This window comes from Prionailurus bengalensis, chromosome A3 (genome assembly GCF_016509475.1).
Source record: "Prionailurus bengalensis isolate Pbe53 chromosome A3, Fcat_Pben_1.1_paternal_pri, whole genome shotgun sequence".
Classification (NCBI taxonomy): domain Eukaryota; kingdom Metazoa; phylum Chordata; class Mammalia; order Carnivora; family Felidae; genus Prionailurus; species Prionailurus bengalensis.
The window spans coordinates 118,944,149-118,971,119 of record NC_057354.1 but is presented as its reverse complement, the minus strand read 5'-3'; the positions used below and the strand labels follow the sequence as shown (position 1 = coordinate 118,971,119).

Below are 26,971 nucleotides of genomic sequence, written 5' to 3'. Positions count from 1 at the left end.
TGCAAATTGAAGCAGCTCTTTCTGCCCAGGGGTCCTGAATAAAACCATGTTTTCGCACCCGAGGGGGGGAAAAAAAAAAGAAAAAGAAATACGCATATTGAAATCACAATTCACAATCACCAGAACAGGTATTATCTGTATCTATTAAATCCAGCAAGTACACTCCTTGGTATACACACCCAAAATACGAGTACACAAGAATGCTCGTAACAGCATTATGTGTAAGAGCCCCAAACTAGAAACCTGTACTCGCGTAGCTGCCGGGACTGGCCTCCTTCGGCTGCAGTTCTTTGCCAGCTGGCTCCTTGTTAAAGTCCGCCAACAGGGGGTGCTAGAGGAAACCTGCAAAGTGGGCGGGGGAAGCGGGAATGGACTTGCGACCCACGCCAGACTGTAGCGGTGGCAACAGCTCTCCCCACCCCCCGGCCCCGCTACCCTTCCCCCCTACCCAGTTCCCGGCCGCCTCAGGCGCCGCGCTAGGTTCGAGTTTCCAGCTTGAACCCTCCCTACAACTAGTCTCCATTGTGCCCCTTAAAGATACCACCACCAACGCTCCAGCACTCCTTCCTCCGCGGTCTGAGTTCCACCTCTCCCAGGCTCCTCCTCTAAGCTTCCGGGTTCTAGTAAACTTTGAACTCTTAGCCCTTTGTTAACCGCTACCCGTCCAGGAGCTTCCTTCCGTGGCCACCCGTGTTTTCTTGGCATTTCCCTTCGGCTTTTGCCGACCTTGTAATAAATTTTCTCTGTTAACTGGTTTCTGTGTTCTTGACTGGACCCTGACTGATAGGACAGCCAAGGTTTGATTCTTTCGGAATCTGCCCTGCCTCCTGACCAGGAATGCATTGAACATCACTCCCGTTTTAAATAGGGAACTGAGGGCTGCGACAAGTTTCACGGATCCTCATAGCCTCAGTTGGTTGTCCATGACGTCTTGACACGGTTACAGAAATCAGCTAGGGCCAAAGAGAGCAGAGCATCTTGGGTGTCTATTAGTGTGCCTGCCAGGAGGACAATTAGGTTCGCACCAAACATGAACACTCTCTGGCCCATAAATATATATTTATTTGTTTATTTATTTATTTTAATGTTTATTTATTTTTGAGAGAGAGAGCACGCGAGCAGGGGAGGGGCAGAGGAGAGAGAGGGAGACACAGAATCCGAAGCAGGCCCCAGGCTCTGAGCTGTCAGCACAGAGCCTGATGTGGGGCTCCAACTTCGGAACTGCGGGACCCTGACCTGAGTTGAAGTCCCACACTTAACCGCCAGAGCCACCTCGGTGCCCCTCGACTTTTTTGCCCCCGTGGATGTGCACGGGAAAATGGCATCTTTCCTAACGTCTTCGTGCCCCTCTTCAGGTAAGTTGTTGAGGAAACTAAATTTGAGAACATCTAACTCCACAGGTGCCCTGCCTGCCGTTGCCATGGCCACCATTGTGTACATTTGTGTTTAATAACGTCATTGTAAGGGCTGATTCTTTAACCAGATGGCAAACATGTGTGCAGAGCTTGCCCAGCAAAGGAACAAGAAAGTTATGCAATTTGTAAGCAAAACAACTTGAGCCAAGACCTTGCTTGATGGGCCATGATTTTTCAGTGTTCTTCCTCCAGCGGGCTGTACCAACCATTATGAGTCCTTATAAACCCAGACCACCTATCCTCCCCACCCCAAATCCCTCATGGTGTATAATTGTCCTACCTCACCATTGGTTTAAATGGTTCACACCATTTAAATTTGTGTCTAAACAAGGCAGAATACAAGCCATTATTCAGAAACCTATTTTTATTTACACTGTAAGCCAGAGTACTCTCATAAGATTTTCCTAATGCATAAATTCTAAATTGTGCCACAGTTTGGGTTCTGCCCAGCGGCATCAACCATCCTTGGGATCTCGGCTCCTCACTTCCGCAAATGCAATGTCGTATTATTTTGCTTCAGCCACCTACGTGTACGGTCATGCCCTTTACCATTTCATCACCAATAACTGCACCGCCTCCAAACTCCCTATTTCCAGAATTCTGACTTGATATTTTGATCCTTATCGCCTATCCTCCGTCTTGCTTAGGCTAGAGCATGCAGTCCAGTATATCTTGAACCTTACCGAAACCTATGACTCATATGCTAACCATCTGCCCTCACGTCCTCACTTCCTCTTTACTCATCTCGGATCCTCTGTTCGTTATTGTGATTGCTCCCTTGCAAATACCTCTATCCCTTGCCCCCCTTCCGCTGTTTTTGCTTGGCAACACCCTGACCCTGTACTATTTTCTACTCCAATCCTTGCCTGAACACTGCGGGAGATGAACACACCGTTTCGTCAGTGGCCTCCCTTGAAATTCTCACCATGAGTCTCAGATGGGCAACTCAACACCGTGTGGCAACTTTCCCCAGTGTGTTTACTTTCCACATTCTAACACACTTATTTCCCACTCCTTTTCTCCACTCAGACCTCCCAGCTTACCTTCACCACATGGCTTCGTGGAGAAAGCAAGAACCATCAGGCAGGAACCCCTCCATCATCACACCAACAACCACACCTACCAATTTCCAGCTGTGTGCCCACGCTCCCGATACACAATGTGCCTTCTATGTGGACCAAGGTCCCACCCCCTTTTGCCCTTAGGAGGGCCTCACTTCTAAAAATATTCCCTCCGCCTCCTTCTGAGTCCTTAGATTTTTCCATCCCTGGGTCATTTCTCCCATTTAAATCAGCCTACAAACACTCTCTCAGTATAACACCTTCCATTAAAAAAACTTCTTTGACCTCATAGCCCCATCTGGCTATGACCACACTTCCCTGTTCCAGTGCATAGCAAACCTTTAAAAAAAAAATACTCTCAGTTGTCTTTCCTCGTTCACTCACTCTAACGTATATCTCCCTCTTACCTCTAAAACTGCACTGATGGGGTGCCTGGGTGGCTCAGTCGGTTGAGCATCCAACTTCGGCTCGGGTCATGATCTCGAGGTCTGTGGGTTCGAGTCCCACATCGGACTCTGTGCTGACAGCTCAGAGCCTGGAGCCTGCTTTGGATTCTGTGTCTCCCTCTCTCTCTGCCCCTGCCCCACTCATGCTCTGTCTCTCTCCATCTCTCAAAAATGAATAAATGTTAAAATAAATAAATAAAAATAAACACAAATAAAACTGCACCGGTAAGGTCATTGATAGCCTCCTTTTTTGCCAAATCTGATGTTCGTTTCTATGGCCTCACCTTAGTGTTTTAAGTATCATTTGACTCGTTTGACAATTCTGTCCTGTTATTATTATTGTTGTTGTTTTAAGTAGGCTCCATGCCCAATGTGGGGCCTGAACCCAGGACCTCGACATCAAGAGTCACATGCTCTGCAGGCTGAGCTAACCAGTCAGAGAGAGAATCCCAAGCAAGCTCCACAGCCTTTTTCTTTTTTGAACTGAAGGGAAACTCTTTTTAGTCTTCTTGTTAAAGCAATCTAGTTTAAAAACGAGCTGAGGTTAAGCAAAAAGAAAGAACATGAAACCTTCCACAGACGCACAGTCAGACAGATAGACAGGGGGCAGGGATGCTGGCAAGGGGCCTCCTCATCAGATCTTCTCCATCTTGGAGATGAGGTTATCACCGATTTGGGTCAGTTCCTCATTTTCCTTAGTCTTTTGCTCAACTCTGTTCTTTCTTTTTCCTTCTTTCTTTCTTTCTTTCTTTCTTTCTTTCTTTCTTTCTTTCTTTCTTTTAAGTTTATTTATTTATTTTGAGAGGGGGGAGGGGCATCGAAAGAGGGAGAGAGAGAGAATCCCAAGCCTGCTCCACAATATCCGTGTGGAGCCTGATGTGAGGGTGGCTCGAACTCATGAACCATGAGATCACAACCTGAAGTCGAAATCGGATGCTTAACCAGCTGAGCCACCCAGGTGCCCCAACTTTGACCTTCTTGAAACACTTTTCTTCTCTAGGTTCCCTAACCAACTGTTCCTTCTCCTTCTCTGTTCTGTTTTTAAAGGTCAAAATAGCATTGTACCAGGATTCTCCCACAGAAAGTTGTGACACGGAGGCTTTTCTTTCCAGGAAGCAACTTTATTCCTGCCGGCACCATTCAGTTGGGTTCGTATCCGAAGAACTGAGCCCCAAATGTCCCGTGGCATAGTTTTTCATACATTTTTTATTGTTTTGTCTCCCATATATGGTAACACACACAAACAGGTAGTCTGATTCAGTAGTCTCAGTTTACAAGGTCATGAGGAATGTTGTCACATAGGCATATAACCAGGTTACCTTGAAGTTTTCTGTTTTGTTTTGTTTTTCTTTTCTCTCTTCTTTTTTTTTCTCTCCTTATGGAGGGGACCTTACCACATTCCCCCCTTTGATGCTCGGACCCCTGTATTTTAGGTCTAAGACCATCATCTTGGTTTAGAGGTTTATATTTTTATAATATTATTACATGAGTGGCCATCCTTTTTATTTAAAAAAAAATTTTTAATGTTTATTTATTTTTGAAAGCGAGAGAGACAGAGCATGAGTAGAGGAGGGGCAGACAGAGAGAGAGACACAGAATCTGAAACTAGTGAACTCCAGGCTCTGAGCTGTCAGCACAGAGCCTGATGCCGGGCTCGAACCCACGGACTGCAAGATCATGAGCTGAGCGAAGTGGGACGCTTAACCGACTGAGCCACCCGGGTGCCCCCGTCCTTTTTAAATCATGGCCTCATTGAGACTGGAGACAGACCGTACAACCAAGGGAGCTAAGCAGGGGAAGATTAAGCACCCTCCCAAAATGAGAGGATAATTCCTTTGAGGATTTTGAATCCCCCATGAGTTGAAAACCATCCTCCAAATAACTCCCCAGGGTTCCAACAGTTCCAGGTCTGGACTGGACGTGAGCAACCTTTTTAATTTGATCTGTGATCTCCTCTATGACTCCTCCCTCATCATCTATCTGTAGGTAGCAGTTGCACGGGTAAAATCCTCCGCAAACACCTCCCTCTGAAGCAAGCAGGTAATCTAAGGCCAAGCGATTTTGATAGATGGCATTGAGCATTTTCGTTTGCTGCTTGGCCAGTAAGTTAAGAGCTCTGGTAGTTTTATTGGTTATAATTTCTACAACTGCTTGCAGTCTGATGATGCAGTTTGGCACGTAAATGGGAGTGCAGTAGCCCCAGGACACATCCTCTGCCCAGGCGGCAGGGCCATAATACTGGATTATACGCTCTGGAGCCATTTATCATCTTTTTAACTGCCAATTTGTAAGGCACGCTGCTTCCTTTGAGTCTCCCTGTCCCCATACACTTGGACTCCCAAATGTTTCCCTCTGGCAAGTGGGAGCAGGAAGAAAGATGGATGAATAGTTTCCAGCACACATGACCCTGACCAGACTGAGAGAAGTACTATGTAGGCTGTCCTTCCACGTGTCTAGTATAATCCACCTGGGACCCGCCATTTGATGGCCGCGTTGACACTGTCTCAGGCCTCTTGGAGATGAGAGAGGTTAGATAAGGGGTGGGGATCTGGCTCAAGGTGATCTTGGGTCCCCCATCACTGGGTTTTTTGGGCAGTTGAGTTACAGAATCTTTGGCCTAGGCATGTTAAGTTTTTAACAGAGACAACGATGAACTTTTTCCCCATTAAGCAAGACAGTTTTTCCCAATAATTGAGCTTTTGAGAAGCCAAACCCTGGTTGTAAGACGGGGGTATTTTGTTTTACTACAAGGTTTGTGGGGATCTACTTTTCTAGTCTCTTACAGCCATTGTTTCCGCGTTGTTTCGTTGGTACCAATGACGTATCCTATCCACAAAAGGAAGGTGAGTGCTAACAGAAACCTCTCACCACATTTCCAGCCGGCCGGGGCGGCCTCAGCCAATCCTGTGGCAAAGAGTAAAGCAAGAATCACGAGAATAGTGAGAAACAAGGTGTGACAGTGCATCACAGTAAGGAAACACATAGAAAATAAGGACAGTCTTTTGTTGCATCAGACCATCGATTCCTCAAGCTTCTGCAGTGCGTAGATTAGTCAACTTCCGGAGTGACTAAAGCAGGGCTGCAGTCTCCTGGAGCCTCTGGAGTTGCAGATTGCTTTTTTTCGTACGGTCAGCTTGCACAGCATTGATGGATCAGGAATGCACTCCCAGTTTCGGGACGCTGGCCTCACTCTGCTGTAGTGAATCCAGGGACCCACGTTGGCTACATTTACTGCAGGAGGGGTGGACAAAATGACAGTGAACGGGCCCCTCCTGAGGGGTTTTAGGTGTTGCACATTTCACTCCTTTATCCATATTGCATCGGATTCACAGGCGATCGCTCCCTGACCCAGCGGTGTAAGGTGGTTAGGGTAAAGCTAAGGGCCCGCATCTGTTGTCGCAGGGTTAGGTTGTCTGTCTCATTTAGATCCCCTCCTTATGCCCCTGATAATGGGGGGAGGGTGCCCATAAAGGATTTCATAAGGGGAGAACCCCAGATGTTTCTTCAGCCTCCCACCTGCAGCTGCAGTCTGCCTCCCTGAAGGTCCCTTACCTCTTCCTGCCTAATGTTCACCCTTTCCCTATTTATTTCTCCCCAGGAACAGGGCCTATAACTGCTGTTAGGGAACAAGGATGATGACTGTTCTGGCTTCTTCACGCTGATAAGGGACGGTGTAGGGGTACAGCAGTTAGGGTCAGTCCAGTGGCCCACAGTATGGCTTTACAGGAAGGCTGGCAGGCATGAGGCAGCATAAACATTAGCAGACACAGAGAAAAACACAAAGTAAAGATTATACTGACCAATAAGGTGGCATCTTAAGATAATGTCTACAGTTTCCAAACCTGACAAGTAACTAGGAGAGACCCTGACGTTGTAGACAACACATGTCAGGGGATCTCTCATAACCCAGGTGATAGAGGAGCAGTAAATAATTAATGGTGCCTCTGTTTCTGAGAGTTTGGCCCTAACTTAATTTTTAAAAAAAACGTTTAAAGCCTCTAATGCTTGTGAGGTGTTATTTATAGTTTTGCTGAGTATAAGTAGACAGTTTGCTTTATTTCGAGGTGTAAAAGTTTTCCAAGAGCCAGGACTTCTACTAGAGAAAGAGTCAAGGTAGCCATCTACCATTATTAATTTGTAAATTTTTAGGTAAGCCAAACCTGGGTATTACTTCATAAACCAGAATTTTTATTACTTTTTGTGCCTTTTCCGTCTTGTATGGGGAAGGCCTTTACCCAATTAGTAAAAGTGTTAACCCATACCAACAGATGTTGGAATTTTTTTGACCTTGGCAGATGAGTGAAACCTAACGGTCAGTCTTTTCTGGATGGCCTCCAGTTTCTTGATTGCCTGGGAGAGCAAGTTTGTGGTTGAAAGGATTGTTCCTAAGGCACGCTTCACAGGCTGATACTACTTGCAGAATTGTCCTTGACAAATTTTTTTTTCAGTAAACATCTTTTGGGCCATTTGATAAGTTTGTCCCTCCCTAAATGAAAGTCCTGATGCTGTGCTCTGTGAACTTGGGAATAGTAATTGCCCTGCTCTGTTTGTAACCATTCCAAGGGCTGGAGACAGTGTCTAGGAATCAGACCCCAGTTTATTTTTGGGGGGAGAATAGGTGGGATTGAGTTTCCTTTAATAATTGGTAAAGCAGGCAAACTATTAGGGTCAGGCATAAGGCAGGGTAAAGATAGGAGTCACAGGCTAAAAAATCTTAGCAGTCAAAGGCTTTATTTGGGAACTAAGGTCTCAGGCGAGGTTCCGTGACTCAGGGAGAGAGAGAGAGGAGTCAGGGAAGTCGCCCCCAGGTATGGTGGGATGGGGTTTTTAAGCTGCAGCGGTTCCGGGGTTTAGGTCCGGGTGGGCCCTTTTCGCATTAGGTCATGCTGTCGCTCCGTGATTGGTTGACCTCCAATTCGTTCTGGCACGCTACTAGGGGCTTTTCGTTGGGTTGCCCTGGCAAGATGGCCGTCCCCTCTACTGTGGTTCCAAGGACATCCTAACACAAACTATTTTCCTGAACCTTGGTATCTGTAGCCTACAATATCCAGTAATTTTCAAAAAGTCACATAATTGTTTCTCTGTCCTGGGGTTAGTAGCACCATAGTCTCTAATTTAGCTATAGTGTCCCTTTCTAGCAAGGGGGTAAGGCTCTCTGGCATTATGAGGAAAGAATGAAAAAAAAAATTAGGTTTTTCCATATACATCCCAGGGGCTGAGAGAAAAATTTAGTTGGAAGTTTTTCGAAGACGGCTCTAATTGTCATGCTGCATTTGGATAGTTGTCCTGGAATGGAAAGGCGGACAGAAAAGGTAGCTCTGGTGTTAAGAAGGAAATCAACCAGTTTCCCTTCTATATTTAGAGTTACCCCGAGGCTCTGGGTTTCTGACAGACAGTTGGTTTAGGTGAGCCACTGTGAAGAGCCCCAGGCCCTGGCTAGTGCCTTCCAGGGACATTGGTTATCTGAGCCCTCACAGATAGAAGTCCCCGAGGGCATTCAGATCTCCAGTGATTGTCTGTCTCCACAAAAGGGACAGACAGGGCTTATGGGGTTTTCATTTTGGTTGTCCCTTCTGAGGACATTCTCATTTTAGTGCTCTGAAAGGCCATACAAATGGTACTTGGTGCCAGGACATCAGGAAGTCCCATCTGATGTAGTAAGTAAGGCCATAACTAAGCCTCCTTTTCTCTCTCTCTCTCTCTCTGTTTTAAATTCTTATTCTCCTCTTGATCTTGGTTGTAATACACCCCATTGGCAGCTTGTAAGAGCTCCTCTAGGGTCCCTTCAAGGCCAACAGCCAGTTTTTGCATTTTCTTTGAATATCTAGAGCAATTGAGTGACAAATTCATCTTTTAAAATCATCTCAGGGGCGCCTGGGTGGCGCAGTCGGTTAAGTGTCCGACTTCAGCCAGGTCACGATCTCGCGGTCCGTGAGTTCGAGCCCCGCGTCAGGCTCTGGGCTGATGGCTCAGAACCTGGAGCCTGTTTCCGATTCTGTGTCTCCCTCTCTCTCTGCCCCTCCCCCGTTCATGCTCTGTCTCTATCTGTCCCAAAAATAAATAAACGTTGGAAAAAAAAAATTAAAAAAAAAAATCATCTCAGCCTTAGGTGTGTCAGGGGAGATAGCCATATATTTAATGAGAGCCTCCCTCAACCTCTCCAGGAAGGCTATTGGGCTCTCATTTTGTGTTTGTAAAATAGTGGCTAATTTAGCATAATTTAAGGGCTAAATCTTAGATTTTCTTAATTTTCTTTTAAAACATCTGTCTCATTAAGAGTCTGATTTAACAAAAGCATTATATCTTTCCAGGTCAACTCAAAAACATACGTAATATTCTGAAAAGCCTTTATATACTTATCCGATCAGAAAATTTACCTAGATCTCCTTTTATCTGTCTTAAACCTTGTAATGTAAAGGTTTTTTTCTTCTGGCATTCTAGTTTCTTGTAAGCGAAACATGCCTGTTACATTACAGGGAGGGCCTGGATAAGGCGGGGAGCAGGGAGCAGAATTGTATTATTATATATACATATATAGATTGAGGACCTGAGGAGGAGGTGGTTAAGGTGGCAGACTTCCCTTCCTCCTTCTCTAGGTCTGTTTTGGGTACAGGTAAGGGGCCCTTAGTTGTTTCCCCTCCTGATTGCTGGACTTTAGAAAAGAGTTGCCATTAAATTAGGATCCACCTTACACTGCTTACATATATCTCAATTTTTTTTTTCTTAAGGCCCAAAAGCAATGAACATAGGGGAATTCTCCCCATTTCCCTTTACATTTGCAAAACCAGTCCAATTGTAGGATAGTATTGTCATTGATATTTCCCTCTGGTGGCCAGGTTCCCTCTTCCAATTTGTATTGGGGCCAAGCCTTTGTGCAAAAGAAATCGAATCATAATGCATTCCAAAGGAGTAATGGCCTTGGTTGGGGAGTTACTCATCTACAGGAAAAAGGAAGAAAGTTGTCCCTTACCTCAATTTCCTGTAGCGGGCCAGGAGAAACCTCATCTCCTGGCCCGGCATTTTGGGTGGCTATGGGATTGGCAGCCAAAAACCCTGTCAAGTCTCGCGAGGCGCTGGGAGTCGTCCTTCTTACCCAGACTTTGACCCTACCTCTGAGAGCTGATCTGGTCTTTCTTGCTTTTTTTACCCCTCCAGTTTCCCACCTGCAGGACCTTGGGGGTATGGACTGTGACCAAGCAAGACTTTCCTGGTTGTTGGAGGATGCACTCATTTTATTTTGGCCCAACAGTAACTTACATATTGATCATTGGCCTTTGAGGGAGGGGGTTAAAGGGCCAAAGTCAAGGTCTATCCCCCTGCCTTTTTCAACAATGCCCGCATAAATATGTTTTAGCCATGTGGATATCCATTTTTGGCATACAATGGGCTCAGTTTAGTAAAATGGCTCCCATGTATCTTAGTAAAAGCCCTTCATATATCATCCCTCTCTCATATGGCAGAGGCATCCAGTCCTCTGCTAAATGGGAACAACACAAATGTGGAGGATTTGGAGGCCGGCCTCAAGGGTATTGCCATCATTTTCCCGGCCTTTGGATCAAAAGAGGAGGAATTTTAATCTTAACCCAGTGTACTTTTAACATACATTTATTTTGGGGCGCCTGGGTGGCGCAGTCGGTTAAGCGTCCGACTTCAGCCAGGTCACGATCTCGCGGTCCGTGAGTTCGAGCCCCGCGTCAGGCTCTGTGCTGACAGCTCAGAGCCTGGAGCCTGTTTCAGATTCTGTGTCTCCCTCTCTCTGACCCTCCCCTGTTCATGCTCTGTCTCTTCCTGTCTCAAAAATAAATAAAACGTTAAAAAAAATTTTTTTTAATCCATTTATTTATTTATTTTTTTTTAATTTTTTTTTTTTTTTCTCAACGTTTATTTATTTTGGGGACAGAGAGAGACAGAGCATGAACAGGGGAGGGGCAGAGAGAGAGGGAGACACAGAATGGGAAACAGGCTCCAGGCTCCGAGCCATCAGCCCAGAGCCTGACGCCGGGCTCGAACTCACAGACCGCGAGATCGTGACCTGGCTGAAGTCGGACGCTTAACCGACTGCGCCACCCAGGCGCCCCTTAATCCATTTATTTTAACCTTAGTCTGTCCCGACCATACATAGAAAAAAAATGTTTTTAAGATTTTCCTTCATGAACCCTCTACAACTTTTCTTTACGTTTAGATTTTGTCCCAAGCCATTTCTCTCCAAATAAACAGTCTCATTTAGGACAAAATTACTTTCTTTTACCTTCAACAAAAATATATTTTCATTTCTTATGTATTTTTTTATATCTCTTTTCTACACACACACTTGCTTTTCTTATTTTTATCAGTTTTAACTACATTTGGCAGAATTTTAACTCTTAGAAAACTTAGTCTCCAGTGAAAACTAAGTAGTAACCAATTGTGAACTCTACGTTACATCAGAATTTTTTTTTTAGATGGCAAACTCATGAATCCATTAAGCACAAAGCATGTTTTCCCACACACCCAGATATTCTTAGTTTTTTTGCAACAAGTCAAAAGCACAGACCTACATCTAGTAATTACTGCTTTAGCCTCTTATCTCATTAGATATCCAATGAATTTACTCTCAATTTATCATGCAAGCAAAACTTAACGTTTTGGGTTACCAAAGACTTTGAAAGCTATCTTAACAATTACCCATGAAAACTCTGAGACAGACAGTCTGATGGGTGGCACTCCCTGAGCTGGTTCCTGGGCCTCCCGGGTTCCACTTGCGCACAGGGGGTCCTTGCCCCGGTGCACTGGGAGGGCTAGTCTCCTGTGGATCAAGTGGTTCACTGGCACCAGGTGAGGTCCCTTTTCTCAGCGCTCTGATGCTCGTATCCCTGGTGGCAAAGGAGGTGGAAACGTAACATCTCTGAATCCTGGACAAGGCCCCAAGTAATGTAGCAGGATTCTCTCACAGAGTCATGACCCTGAAGATTTTCTTTCCAGGAAGAAACTTTATTCCTGCCAGCACCATTCAGTTGGGTTCATGCCCAAAGAACTGAGCCCCGAACGTCCTGTGGCATAGTTTTTTTTATACATTTTTTATTGTTTTGTGTCCCCTATATAGTAACACACACAAACATGCAGTCATTCTGTAGTCTCAGTTTACAAGGTCATGAGGGATGTTGTCACGTAGGGACACAGCCAGGTTAACCTTGAAGTTGTTTTGTTTTTTTTTTTTTTTTTTCTCTCCTTAGGGAGGGGACCCTACCATAGCATGAGAAAATTAGCAAGGCAAAAATCACTATAAGAAAAGTCAAAAGGCAAGTGACAGAATGGGCAACAGTTGTAATGGAAAAAACTCAGTTTTTCCCTTCCAATGTAGGGGAAAACCCAGTTCTTTTTTGCTATGTGTTTTTCTCTTGTGTGTCTCCCTTACTTCACTTCACTTCTGACACTTCTGGTCACAAATGTTTGAGGGTTTTTCCCTACAACAACAAGCAATTCTCCCAACACCAGCTAGGTGTCCTACAATTTAACCCAATTCTAGCAGTATCTACCTGAAGATAGAGTCAAATCTCACAGGTAAGGGCTCAGTCTTACAAGACTGCTCCTCACGAATCTCAAGCTCAGGTTATCTATCACCTGTGCTTCTGATCTACTGGCTATCTATCCCTCCTTGGTTTAATTAACTCGCTAGCACAGCAAAACACTGTTTCCAAGTTTATTAAAGTATATGATAAAGGATACAGATGAACAACCAGATGAGGAGACACACAGGGCAAGGTCTGAGAGGGTCCCAAGAGCAGGAGTGTCTGTCCCAGTGGATTTGGGTACATCACCCTCCTGGTGTGGATATGTTTGCCAGCCTGGAAGTTTCCTGAACCCATACCACCAGGGTTTTATGGAGGCTTCCTCACGTAGGCATGATCAATTATTAAATCTATTTCTACCCCCTTTTCTCCTCTCTGGAGGATGGCAGGGGCGGGGGGGAGGGGACTGAAAATTCCAAGCTTCTCCTCACAGTGTGGTCTTTCTGGAGACCAGCCCCCATCTAGACGCCCACCCAGGATCACCTCATTAGAACAAAAGATACTCTTCTTTCTCTTATCCTTTAGAAATTTACAAGGGTTTTAAGAGCCCTGTGTCAGAGATGGGGTCAAAGACAAGTATTAGAACAAGAGATATTCCTAGTGCCTCCTAACATTTAGAAAATTACGAGGGTTTTAGGAGGTCTGTGCCAGAAACTGGGGGCAGAGGCCAATATATATATTTTCTATTGTCTCATAACAGTATTTACAGTTCAGGTCACGGACATAGTGATTACATCCTAAATATTCAGAGAGAATTCTCTTTATCTGCCAAACCAGTAAAGAGACCAACAACCCAACAGAAAATTGGAGAAAGAATATGAACAGACAGATCTCAGGAAAGTGATATAAATACGTTTTATGATACAAAGACATAGGGGCTGGCTGGCTCAGTCAGCAGAGCATGTGACTCTTAATCTCAAGGTCATGAGTTTAAGCCCCACACTGGCCATGGAGCTTACTTAACAACAACAACAACAACAAAAAGTTACAAAGATATAGGCAAACTCATTAATAATAAAGGGAAATAAAGATGAAAATCACACCAAATATCATTGTCAACTATCATACTGATAAAAATTCAAAAGTTTGACAATATACCCTATGGGAAAACAGATCCCATATGCTGCTGTGAAATTAATATGAAAAGATCTCTGAGGGGCGCCTGGGTGGCGCAGTCAGTTAAGCGTCCGACTTCAGCCAGGTCACGATCTCGCAGTCCGTGAGTTCGAGCCCCGCATCGGGCTCTGGGCTGATGGCTCAGAGCCTGGAGCCTGTTTCCGATTCTATGTCTCCCTCTCTCTCTGCCCCTCGCCCGTTCATGCTCTGTCTCTCTCTGTCCCAAAAATAAATAAACGTTAAAAAAAAAATTTTTTTTAAAAAGATCTCTGAGATAGATTTTTAAATGGATAAAAGGAAAAAGACAAACCAGCTCCTAGAGCATATATGATTTCCATTTTTATTTGCATAAGGACACACACACACACACACACACACACTGAAAAGTGGTTACTTGTTGCAGTGGGAACCGGAGTGGATGAGGGATAAGGTGAGAGTAAGTGTTTTTAAGAAAAAAAAACAAAAGAACTATGGTCCAAAGAGTTTCCTAAAAGGCAAATCATTATATGTGATAAAAACAGAATACTGTTGTTGTTTTTTAAAATATCCAGAAGTTTTGAAATGCACCCTATGGCAATGACTCCTATGTGTACAATTGCAAAAATATTTTGTGTGTGTGTCTGTATCCTGGCTTATTTCCGAGAAGACTAATTGGCAGAGAACTTTTTTTTATATCAAAAGGGTGGTTAAAGGGTATCTAAAGTGCCAGAAAAAAAAAATGTGGTGCAATGGCTTCTTGGCGGTCTTTGAACAGGATGTTACAAAACATTTCCCAAACATTCAGTTAATGGGAATCCTCCTGGCAACACAGAGTAACAATGAGCTTATTCATATGAAATGTGTCAATATGGTGGTTATGAATAACCTGAGGCAGACAGGAAATGCACAGTCAAGTGAAATACCTTCACTGAACATTTACGGTATCAGAATTTGGCATCCTTTCCATCATTCAAAATATGTTCTGACCTGTCAAGAGAAACCACACAATCAATTGATTTAAAAAGACAAGTATCATATGATTTCCCTAATATGTGGAATCTAAATAAACAAACAAACAAAAAAATCAAACTCATAGATACAGTGAACAGATTAGTGATTGCAAGAGGCAGGGAGTAGGGGATGGGAGAAATAGGTGGGCCTTTTTTTTTTTTTTTTTTTTTAGTTTTTATTGAACAAAAATTTTTATAAAGATAAAACATGGAAGTAACCTGAGTGTCCACTGACAAATGAGTTGATAAGCAAAATATGGTATATACATGCAATGGAACGTTATTCAGCCTTTTAAAAAAGGAAATTCTGCAATATGCTACAACATGGATGAAACTTGAAGACATTAAGCTTAATGAAATAAGCTGGACACAAAAAGACAAATACTGTATGATTCCACTTACATGAGGTGCTTAGAGTAGTCAAAATCATAGAGACAGAAAATAGAATGGTGGTTGCCAGGGGCTGGATGGAGCAGGAGAATCGGGAGTTACCGATTAATGGGTATAGAGTTTCAGTTTTACAAGGTGAAGAGAATTCTGGAGATGGATGGTAGTGATGGCGGCACAACAATATGAATGTATTTAGTATCACTAAACTGCACACTTAAAAATGGTTAAGATGGTATGGGGCACCTGGGGGGCTCAGCTGGTTAAGCATCCAACTTCGGCTCAGGTCATGATCTCACAGTTCGTGAGTTCCAGCCCCGCATTGGGCTCTGTGTTGACAGCTCAGAGCCTGGAGCCTGCTTCAAATTCTGTGTCTCCCTCTCTCTCTGCTCTTCCCCCGTTCATGTTCTGTCTCTCTCTCCTTTAAAAATAAGTAAAAACAGGGGCGCCTGGGTGGCGTAGTCGGTTAAGCGTCCGACTTCAGCCAGGTCACGATCTCGCGGTCCGTGAGTTCGAGCCCCGCGTCAGGCTCTGGGCTGATGGCTCGGAGCCTGGAGCCTGTTTCCGATTCTGTGTCTCCCTCTCTCTGAGAGAGACTGAATGAGTGGAAGAGAGAGGCAGAGGGAGAGAGACTGAGAATCTTAAGCAGGCTCCATGCTCAGCATGGAGCTTGATCCCATAATCCCAAGACCCTGGGATCATGACCTGAGCTGAAATCAAGAGTCAGATGCTTAACCAACTGAGCCACCCAAGCGCCCAAAGGGATACATTTTATAATGATAAAAGACCCAATTGACAAGGAAGAAATAGTAATCCTAAATGTGTATTCACCTAATAACAAAGTTTTAAAACACATGAATGAAAAACTGATGGAACCAAAGGAGATTTATAGTTGGAGACTTCCACACTTCTCTCTGTGTAACTGATCGAACAAGTAGACAGAAAATCAGTAAGCACAAAAAAGCTCTGAACAACATTATCAACCAACTTGATGGAACTGACATTTAAAAAAAGTTTTTTTAATGTTTATTTATTTTTGAAAGAGATAGAGTGCAAGTGGGGGAGGGGCAGAGAGAGAGAGAGAGAGAGAGAGAGAGAGAGAATCTGAGGCAGGCTGTAGGCTCTGAGCTGTCAGCACAGAGCCTGATGCGGGGCTCAAACCCACAAACCGTGGGTTCATGACCTGAGCCAAAGTCCGGTGCTTAACCAACTGAGCCACCCAGGTGCCCCTAATGGAATTGTGTGAAATAGAACAATCCACACAACAACAGTAGGAAGTCTTTCAAGTTCACATGAAACATTCACAACCAATAAGGTAGACCATATTCTAGGCCATAAAATAAATCTTTACAAATTATTAAAAATTAAAATCACACAAAGTACATTTTATGAACTCAATAGAATTAGGTTAAAAACAATAACAGAAAAATATCTGGACAATTCCCTAATAATTGGATAACTTCTAAATAACCCATGTGTCAAGGGAGAACTCTTCAGTGAAATTAGAGAAAATATTTGAGCTAAATTAAAACTTGTGCTATATTAAAACTTGTGAAATGCAGGGGCACCTGGGTGGCTCAGTTGGTTGAGCATCCAACTTTGGCTGAGGTCATGATCTTGTGGTTCATGGGTTCAAGTGTCACATTGGGCTCTTTGCTGTCAATGTGAAGCCTGCTTCAGATCCTCTAGCCCACCTCTCTCTCTGCCATTTCCCCATTTGTGCATTCTCTCTTTCTCTCAAAAATAAATAAAAACATTAGAAGTTTAAAAAAAAAAACTTGTGAAATGCAGACAAAGCAGTGCTTAGAAGGAAATTTATGGCATGAAAAGCTTTTATTAGAAAAAATTATCTGGGGCGCCTGGGTGGCGCAGTCGGTTGGGCGTCCGACTTCAGCCAGGTCACGATCTCGCGGTCCGGGAGTTCGAGCCCCGCGTCAGGCTCTGGGCTGATGGCTCAGAGCCTGGAGCCTGTTTCCGATTCTGTGTCTCCCTCTCTCTCTGCCCCTCCCCCGTTCATGCTCTGTCTCTCTCTGTCCCAAAAATAAATGAACGTTGAAAAAAAAAAAAAAAAAAGAAAAAATTATCTAAAATCATCTAAGCTTCCACCTTAAGAAATTTTTTAAAAAATTAAAAATAAGAGCAAATTCAGAGTGCCTGGGTGGCTCAGTCAATTAAACATCTGACTCTTGGTTTTGGTTCAGGTCATGATCTCATGGCTTTGTGGGTTTGAGCCCTGCATCAGGTTCTGCACTGGCGGTGCAGGGTCTGCTTGGGATTCTCTCTCTCTCCTTTCTCTCTCTTTCTCTCTCTCTTCCCCTCCCCCACTCGTGCTGTCTCTGTCTCTCTCAAAAATAAATAAACAAAAAAAAGAACAAATTCGACTGAAAGCGTGCAAGAGAAAATAAAGAGCAGAAATCAATACAATTGAAAACAAAAACACAACGGAGAAAATCAATAAAATTAAAAGCTAGTTTTTGGGGAAGAATAATAAAATTGATAAACCTGTAGCCAGACTGAAAAAAGAATACACCAATCATCCATATAGGAATAAAAAGAGAGATATCACTACAGACTCTACAGACCCTACAGACATTAAGTGTATCAGAGAATACTACAAAAAAAAAAAAAATCAAAACCCTCTATGCCTATAAATTTGATGACTTAGATGAAATGGACTGATTTGTTAAAAGATACAAATTGCCAAAACCTGTTCAAGAAGAAATAGGTGAGCTGAATAGTCCCACATTTATCAAAGAAATTGAATTCATTGGGGAAAGCCTTCCAACAAAGAAAACTCCAGGCTCAGATGGTTTAACTAGCAAATATTTAAGTAAGAAATAATACAAATTTGACATAATCTCTTCCAGAAAATAGAAGAGAAGGAAACACATCCCAAGCCATTTATGAAACCAATATTTTTGTCTCAGGTCGGGCTGCTATAATGAAATAGCATAAACTGGGTGGCTTATAAACAACAGAAATTTACTTCTCACAGTTATTGAGTCTGTAAGTCCAAGACTGGGGTGTTAGCATGGTTAAAATTCTGGTGAAGGCCCTCTTCTGGGTTATAGACTGCTGTCTTCTCATCCTGTCCTCATATGGTAGCAGGGGTGCAAGAGAGCTCTTTGTGATCTAACGGCCTTAATATCATTAAAGAAGGCTTCACCTTATGACCTAATTACCTCCCAAAGGCCCTACCTCCTAATACCACCACACTGGTGGTTAGTATTTCAACATATGAGTTTTGAGGGAAACAAGCTTTCAGTCCAAATGCAATTACCTTAATATCAAAACCAGAACCAGTGTGGTATTAGGTTACAGGATAGGCACACAGGTCAATGGAACAGGACACAGAGTCCAAAAATAGACCCACACAATTGATTTTTGACAAAAGTGCAAAGGCAATTCAATGGAGAAATGATTGTCTTTTGAACAAATGGTGGTGGAATAATTGGACGGCCATTTACAAAGCAAAATAAGCCACCACCCAAACTTCACATTTTATACAAATTTAACTCAAAATGGATCATGAATTTAAATATGAAATCTAAAAGTTTCAAAACTTTAGAAGAAAACACAGTAGGGAATCCTGGTAACCTGGACTTAGGTAAAGAGTTCTAAGAAATGACACCAAAGGCCTTATAGAAGAAAGACTTGATAGATGGGAGGGATTTCAGGACTTCAAACTGACTCTGTGAAGAATACTCTTTTTTTAACATAAGGTTCCAAATTCCTGGAAGTTTTTTTTTCTCTTCTTTTTGTATTTGAGAGAGAGAGAAAGAGACAGGGAGAGAGCATGAGTGAGGGTGGGGGGGGGGGTAGAGGGAGGGAGAGAGGGAGAGAGAGAGAGAGAGAGAGAGAGAGAGAATCTTAAACAGGTTCCACGTTTAGTGTGGAGCCTAATCCTGAGTGCGGGATCATGAAATCAAGAGTTGGACGCTCAATTGACTGAGCCACCCAGGCACCCCTGTGAAGAATACTCTTAGGAGAATGAAAAGACAATTCAGGGGCGCCTGGGTGGCTCAGTGGGTTGAGCATCCAAGTTCAGCTCAGGTCATGATCTCACAGTTTGTGTTCAAGCCTCACATCAGGCTCACTGCTGTCACCCTGTCAGTGCAGAGGCCACTTCACATCCTCTGTCTCCCTCTCTCTGCTTCTGCTCCTCCCCTGCTTGTGCTCTCCCCAAAATAAATAAATATTAAAAAAAGAGAGGGAGAGAATGAAAAGACAATTCAGAGATGGGAAGAAAAAATTTAAAAATCACAAATTAGACAAAGGACTTGAATCCAAGATATGTAAGGAACTTTCAGAATGCAATTACAAGGAAATCAATTTTTTTAAATGGGCAAAAATTTGGAAATATAAAATTTTAGAAGACAGCACCGACAACAATTACTTGACATTGGCTATAGCAGTATTTTTCTAGATATGTCTCCTGATACAAGGGAAACAAAAGCAAAAAAAAAAAAAACCCATTGGGACTACATTAAAATAAAAAGCTTCTGGGGCGCCTGGGTGGCTCAGTTGGCTGAGCATCCAACTCTTGGTTTGGGCCCAGGTCATGACCCCAGGGTCATGGGATGGAGCCCTTGCATTGGGCTTGGTGCTGAGTGTGGAACCTGTTTAAGATTCTCTCTCTTTCCCTCTGCCCCCATCCTCTGCTCTCTTTCTCTGAAAAAAAATAAAATAAAATAAAAAGCTTCTGCACAGCAAAAGAAACAATCAACAGAACTAAAAGACAACCTGCTGAGTGGGAAAAGATATTTGCAAATGAAATATCCAATAAAGGGATGGTATCCAAAATACATAAAGAATTTATACAACTCAACACACACACACACACACACACACACAATCCAATTAAAAACGGGCAGAAGACATGAACAGATATTTCTGTAAAGAAGACATACAAACAGCCAACAGACACAGGAAAAGATGCTCACCATCACTCATCATCAGGGAAATGCAAATCAAAACCACAGTGACATATCACCTCACACCAGTCAGAATGACTAAAATCAAAAACACAGAAGACAAGTGTTGACGAGGATGTGGAGAAAAAGGAACCCTCGTGCACTGTTGGTACGAATGCAAACTGGTGCAGCCCCTGTGGAAAACGGTATGGAGATTCCTCAAAAAATTAAAAATAGAATTACCATATGATCCGGTAATTCCACTAATGGGTATCTACCCAATGAATTATGAAAACACTAATTCAAAAAATATCTATGCACCCCTATGTTTATTGCAGCGTTATTTATGATAGTTATATTATGGAAGCAGCCCAAGTGTCCATCCATAGATGAATGAGTTAAGATGTGGTATATACATACAATGAAATGTTACTCAGCCATAAAAAAATAATGCAATCTTGCCATTTGCAACAACATGGATGGAGCCAGAGAGTGTAATGCTAAGTGAAATCAGTCAGTCAGAGAAAGACAAATACCATATGATTTCACTCACATACGGAATTTAAGAAAGAAAAACAAATGAACAAAGAAAAAAGGAAACACACCAAAAAAACAGATTTTTAAGTACGGAGAACAAATTGATGGTTACCAGAGGGGAGGTTGGTGAGGAGATGGGTGAAATGGTGAAATAGATAAAGGGAATTAAGAGTATACTTACGATGAGCACGAGTAATGTATAGAATTGTTGAGTCACTATATTGGACACCTGAACCTAATAAAACACCGTGTGTTAACTATAGTGGAATTAACATTTTTTTTAAAAAGGGCAAAGATTTGAACTGACAATTCTCCAAAGAAGCTACATGGATGGCAAATAAGTACATGAAAAAATGCTCAAAGTCATTAGTCGCTAGGAAACTGCAAATCCAAATCATACTGGTGGGGGCATCTGGGCATCATAACGGTAGGGGCTCAGTCAGTTGAGCATCCGACTTCGGCTCAGGTCTTGATCTTGAGGTTCATGAGTTCGAGGTTCTGCTGTCGGCCTGTCAGCGCAGAGCCCGCTTTGGATCCTCTGTCCCTCTCTCTCTGTACCTCCCCCACTCATGCTCTCCCACACAAAAAATAATAAATACTAAAAGAATCATAATAGTATACCACTTCATAACCAATAAAGTGGCTATAATAAAAAAATACAGACAACAACAAGTGCTGATGAGGATGTGGAAACAATGGAACTCCAATACACCACTGATGGGAACGTGAAATGGCCCAGTTGGTGTGGAAAACAGTTTGGCCATTCCTCAAAAACTTAAACATAAATCACCACACGATCCTGCAAATCCACTCCTAGGTATACACCCAAGAGAACTGAAAACACGTTCACACAAAGACTTACTTGCACTTGAATATTCATAGCAGCATTATTCATACTAGCCAGTGTGTAGAAATAACCTAAATACGTGAGTGATGAATGGATGAACAAAATGTATTTCCACCCAAGGGGATACCACGCGGCCGTGACAAGGAATGAACTATGATGCACACTGCAACATGCATAAGCCTTGAAAGCATTATGCTAGGTGAATGAAGCCAGACACGAAAGGCCACGTGCTGCATGATATGATCCCATTTATATGATTGTCCAGCAGAGGCAAATCCATAGAGACAAAAGTCGATTAGTTATTGTCAGAGGATGGGTGTAGAGGGGATTAGTAGTGACAGGGCTTCTGCTGTGGGTTATCTTAATCAACTGCAGCTGTCATAGCAAAATACTGTAGATTGGGTGGCCTAAACAACAGAAATTTCTTTTTCATGCATCTAGAGGCTGGGAAGTCTAAGATCAAGGTGCTGGCAAAGTAGGTTTTAGTCTGAGGCTCTTGGTGTGTGCATATGGAGAGAGAATCCTCTCCACCTCTTCTTATAAGTGCACGAATCCCATCAGGGGGACCCCCCCCTCATAACCTCATCTGTCTCTAATTACTTCCCAAAGATCCCAATCTCCAAATACCTTCAACTTGAGGAAGAGGACTTCAACATGAACTTGTGGGTCAATTCAGTCCAAGCAGGGACTGATGGAAATGTTCTAGAATAAGATAGTGGTGGTGGTTGCACAACTTTGTGAATATACTAAAAACTATTGAATTTTACGCTTAAACACACACATACACACACACACACTAAGATGCCACCATCTACCTGTTAGAGTGGCTAAAGTTTAAAAAATAAAGAAATAAAACAAAACACATATGACAATACAGACGGCTGCTAAGAATGTGGAGGAACCAAAACTGTCACATATTGCTCAGGAGGGTGTAGAATAGTTCAGCCACTCTGGAGAACAGTTCGAAGGTTTTTTACAAACTTAAACACACACATACCACAGAACCCAGAAATCTCACCCCATGTTATTTGCCCAAGTGAAATAAAAGCCTGTATTTACAGAATAACTGAAAACCACTTCACAAGTGTTGACAGTAGCATTGTTTGTCATCACCAAAACCTGGAAACAGTCCAAAAAATTGTAGCACATCTATAAAATGGGTCGCTAGTTAGTCATTAGGAAAATTGCACTGACACCACAACACAAATAACTTTCAAATGCATTATGCTCAATGAAAGAAGCCATTTTCAAAAACTTACAGGGGGCGCCTGGTGGCTCAGTCGGTTAAGCATCCAGCTTTGGCTCAGGTCATGATCTCGCAGTCTGTGGGTTCGAATCCCACGTCGGGCTCTACGCTGACAGCTCAGAACCTGGAGCCTGCTTCCGATTCTGTGACCCCCCTCTCTCTGCCCCTCCCCCCGCCCCTCGTGCTCTGTCTCCCTCCATCTCTCAAAAATAAATAAGTGCTAAAAAGCAATTGAAAAAACCTTACACACGGTATGATTCCATTTACGTAACATCCCGGAAAGGCAAAAGTGTAGGGACAAGACCCAATCAGTGGTTGCAGACAGACACCGTACCTTCGGCTCCTGCTGGCCAATTAGCTTTCTCTTTATTGGTGTGCCCTCCACTCCCCACCTCCACCTGCAGCAGCCCTCCCTCCCATGAGCGCCCTTAGGCTTAAGCTTCTCCATTCTACTAAATCAGTTATATTACTCCTCCACCGGCTTTCGTTTTCCAGAATTGTGTTGACATTTCTTTTTTTATATATATATAATTTTTTAAAGTTTATTTACTTTGAGAGAGAGAGAGAGAGAGAGAGTGCACGCACAAGCAGGGGAGGGGCAGAGAGGAGAAACAGAATCCCAAGCAGGCTCCAGGCCATCAGTGGAGAACCTGCTGTGGAGCTTGAACTCAGAAACCGTGAGATCATGACCTGAGCTGAGATCAAGAGTCAGATGCTAAACCGACTGAGCCACCCAGGAGCCCCTGTGTTGACATTTCTTAACTCTTATCTCCTCCCCCCTCTTTAGCCCTATAGGTTTATGGTCTTTTTATTTCTTTACTGTTATTACAGTGGGGATTTGGAAGGGAAACGGATAAATGCACAATCTGTCACGTTAACTGACACAGCTGTTCTTTAATCAAGTCTACAACATAAATATAGTTGAGGAAATGGATACTATTTTCTCATGAATATATATAAAGTTTATCACTAGCCAACCTGAGAAAATATAGATGTTTAGCAGATAGGATCCCAGTAAGGATGTCCATGCAAGCCATTTGATTTTTGACTCCCAGAGGGGACACCCTAAAAAGAGTTGCCTCGCGGTTTCCGGTCTGTCAGCCAGAATTTCCAACAGCTGCCTAGGCTATGGGCCAGAGTTCATGAGAGTCTGGCAAACCAACAGTTTTATACGGGCCTGTGGGAGCTGGGGCAGCCCCCTAGCAGTGGTAAGCTGGTGACTCAGCAAAGGAGTTGTAGGTCGGCGTGTATCTATCAGCAGAGTCCCAGGAATCACACTTAAAATCAAGACCCAGAAATGCCTTTTCATTACTTACGTCATAATCATCCCCTCACATAAATGCGTAAAACTTGTGTTGAAATAGCACGGACTCCCAAAGGAAACACTCCTGTTCTCTCTCGTTTCTATGGCACTGTGATCTTCGGTCTCAAGCAGTCTTTGAAAAAGGCAGTAATACTCAAATCTTCCACATCAAGATCACATCAAGTTCCACAAAAACGCCAGAGTCTCAGGAAGCAGCTGGGCTGTTGTTCCCCCTTCTTTGGATGCCCCACAGAAAAACTGAAGCACACTGGGTGGTGGCTTCTAAACCTTTGGATCCCCCAGATGTCAATTGCAGGTTGTAACATGCTCTACTCGCATCTTACTCTGTCACTGTTCATCTTTGCCAGCTGACCCTGAAAATTGAGATTTTACTCTGTAATACTATAAAACTGTGATCTTGTGTCTCACTCCAGCACACCACCAATACACAGAAAGAGAGATAGGCATACAGACAGAATTGGGTGCCTTTGTGTTTATGTGGAAACTCCGGGCCATGTAAACCAGGGCTTTCTTTTTTACGTGTGAGGGTGTATAGTGTACTTTATTGATGGTACGTGACAGGTAGGGCTCCCTAAATGCCTCCCCTTCTTCAGGGGGTTTGGAATGGAAACTGTGTTGAGGACAAGCGATTTTTCAGTATGTCGAGGGACCCCTGTAGGGCAAGGACGCCCCAGCAGCTGAGGGCCTCTCTCTTGCTCACATGCCTCTCCCTGGGGCTGGTGTTCCCAGGGTTCTTATTCCTTGGAGTCCATGTGTCCATCGCCCTATTGCTAGAGACAGATTCATTTTCATCAAAGGAAATAAGCTTGACAAAATGGTCATTGAAGGCAATGTCAGCCCCAGCACCAAAAGTGGAAGAGTGGGAGGGACGCCTGGGTGGCTCAGTCAGTTAAGCATCCCACTTTGGCTCAGGTCTTGATCTCACCGTCTGTGAGTTTGAGCCCGGCGTCGGGCTCTGTGCTGACAGCTCAGAGCCTGGAGCCTGCTTCGGATTCTGTGTCTCCCTCTCTCTCTGCCCCTCCTCCACTCATGCTCTGTCTCTGTCTCTCAAAAATAAATACACATTAAAAGTTTTTGAAAACCACATTAAATAAAGGTGGAAGAGTGGGTGTCACCGTTAAAGCTGCAGGAAACTGGTCCTTAGTGTAGCCCAGGATGCACTTGAGAGGGCCCTCTGATGCCTGCTTCACCATCTTTTTGATGTTGTCCTATTTGGCAGCTTTCTTCAAATGGTAGGTCAAGTCCATGACCAACACATTATGGGTGGGGATACAGAAAGTCCTGCCAGTGAATTTCCCGTTCAGCTCAGGGATGATCTTGCTCACAGTCTTGGCAATACCAATAGAAGGAGGGATGATGTTCCGGCTGGCTTCTTAGCCATCATGACATAGCTTCTCAGAAAGGCCATCTATGGTTTTCTGGGTGGCTGTAGCGACATGTACTGTGGTCATGATTCCCTCCGCGATGCCAAAGTTGTTATGGACGATCTTGGCCAGGGGCTCAAGCAGTTAGTGGTGCAAGAGGCGTTGCTGACTATCTTGAGAAAGTTGTCATGCCTCTTTCTCTTGGTTCAAGTCCATCACAAATATGGGGGCATCAGCAGAAGAGGCAGAGATGATGACCCTTTTGGCTCCACCCTTCAAATGAGCCCCAGCCTTCTCCAGAGTAGTGAAGATACCAGTGGGTTCCACAAGAAATTCAGCACCAACCTCACTCCGTGGGATGTTAGTGAGATCTTACTCCAGGGAGACTGAGATAGGCTTTCCATCAATGACAAGTTTCTCATTCTCAGTCTGAACTGTGCCATTGAACTTTCCATGGGTGGAATCATACTGGACCAAGTAGACCATGTAGTTGAGGTCAATGAAGCTGTTATTGGTAGAGACAATATTTACTTTGCCAAAGTTAATAGCAGCCTTGGTGACCAGACACCCAACAGAGTCAAAGTCATTTACTTGGGCCTTCACCATCATGTCTCAGGGACACAGCTGTTGTCAAACAGGGAGGGGCAGAGAGCCAAAAGGAGCCAGGACTTTCTTGAACAGAAGTTAAAGGAAATCTTGTAAAGCAAGGAGGCAGATGGTTGGTTGCTACTCTTAGGCACTACTGTCTTATTCTTGCTAATGAAACGCTGATTTTGTGAAGTATGGTCTGGCAACAGACTCAGGAATGAGGAAGGTGTCACCCAGCAGCATTGCCGGAGTCTCAGACAAAAAATATAAACACACCCAGTTAAAACTGAATTTCAGACAAACAAGGAATTTGCAGCCCTATTCACCACCTCCTTCCGAGGACGAACTGTGATTGGTTAAGACGAACATGGTAATTCCTTCTCCCCTTGCTAGGGATTGGTTTGGAGGTGGGCATATAGCACACTTCTGACCGATTGCATCTGGGGGAGAAATCTTCTGGGGGCTTCTGGGAAACATTTTCCTCTCTGATTAAAAACAGGAGAGCTAGGGGCGCCTGGGTGGCTCAGTCAGTTAAGCGCTTGACTTCAGCTTCAGGTCATGATCTCACGCTCTGTGAGTTCAAGCCCCACGTCGGGCTCTGTGCTGACAGCTCAGAGCCTGGAGCCTGCTTCGGATTCTGTGTCTCCCTCTCTCTCTGCCCCTCCCCTGCTCATGTTCTGTCTCTCTCTGTCTCAAAAGTAAATAAAAACATTAAAAAAATTTTTTTTTTAAAACAGGAGAGCCAGCCTGTGAGCAAGGGAGAGAAAGCACGAGAGCAAGCAATGCGGGAAGTTCTTCATGCTTCGTGCCTTCAGTAACCTCATGTGAGGATATGGTGCTGGGACCAGCAACAGTCACTTTGTCACCATGAAGAAAAAGTCATGAGGAAATCAGAGAGACGGAGCCAGAACTCTGCCATTGTTGAACTTCTGAATGAGGCAGCTCTGGAATTCTCTTTGCCAGACTTCTTGTTTTGTGAAAAAATGAATGTCCTCACTGTTTACGCCTCTTTTAGTTGGGCACTCTGTTTATGCTGCTGGAAGCCTCCCAAACGATTCACCCGAAGGTATTTTGAGTCGCGCTCAGTGTTAAAATGGCTGTGGTTCACAGGCCCAATCTCCTGTCCAGATCAGCAAAACTATCTTATTATACCATCTACTGGCCTAGTAGTATCGCATGGATCTTTCTCA

The 26,971-nt window shown here is 43.7% G+C and overlaps 1 pseudogene; it reads right to left on the bottom strand.

The window, feature by feature from the left end:
• Positions 1–11,723: 11,723 nt before the first annotated feature.
• Positions 11,724–25,799, bottom strand: LOC122467113 (annotated as a pseudogene).
• Positions 25,800–26,971: the final 1,172 nt, after the last annotated feature.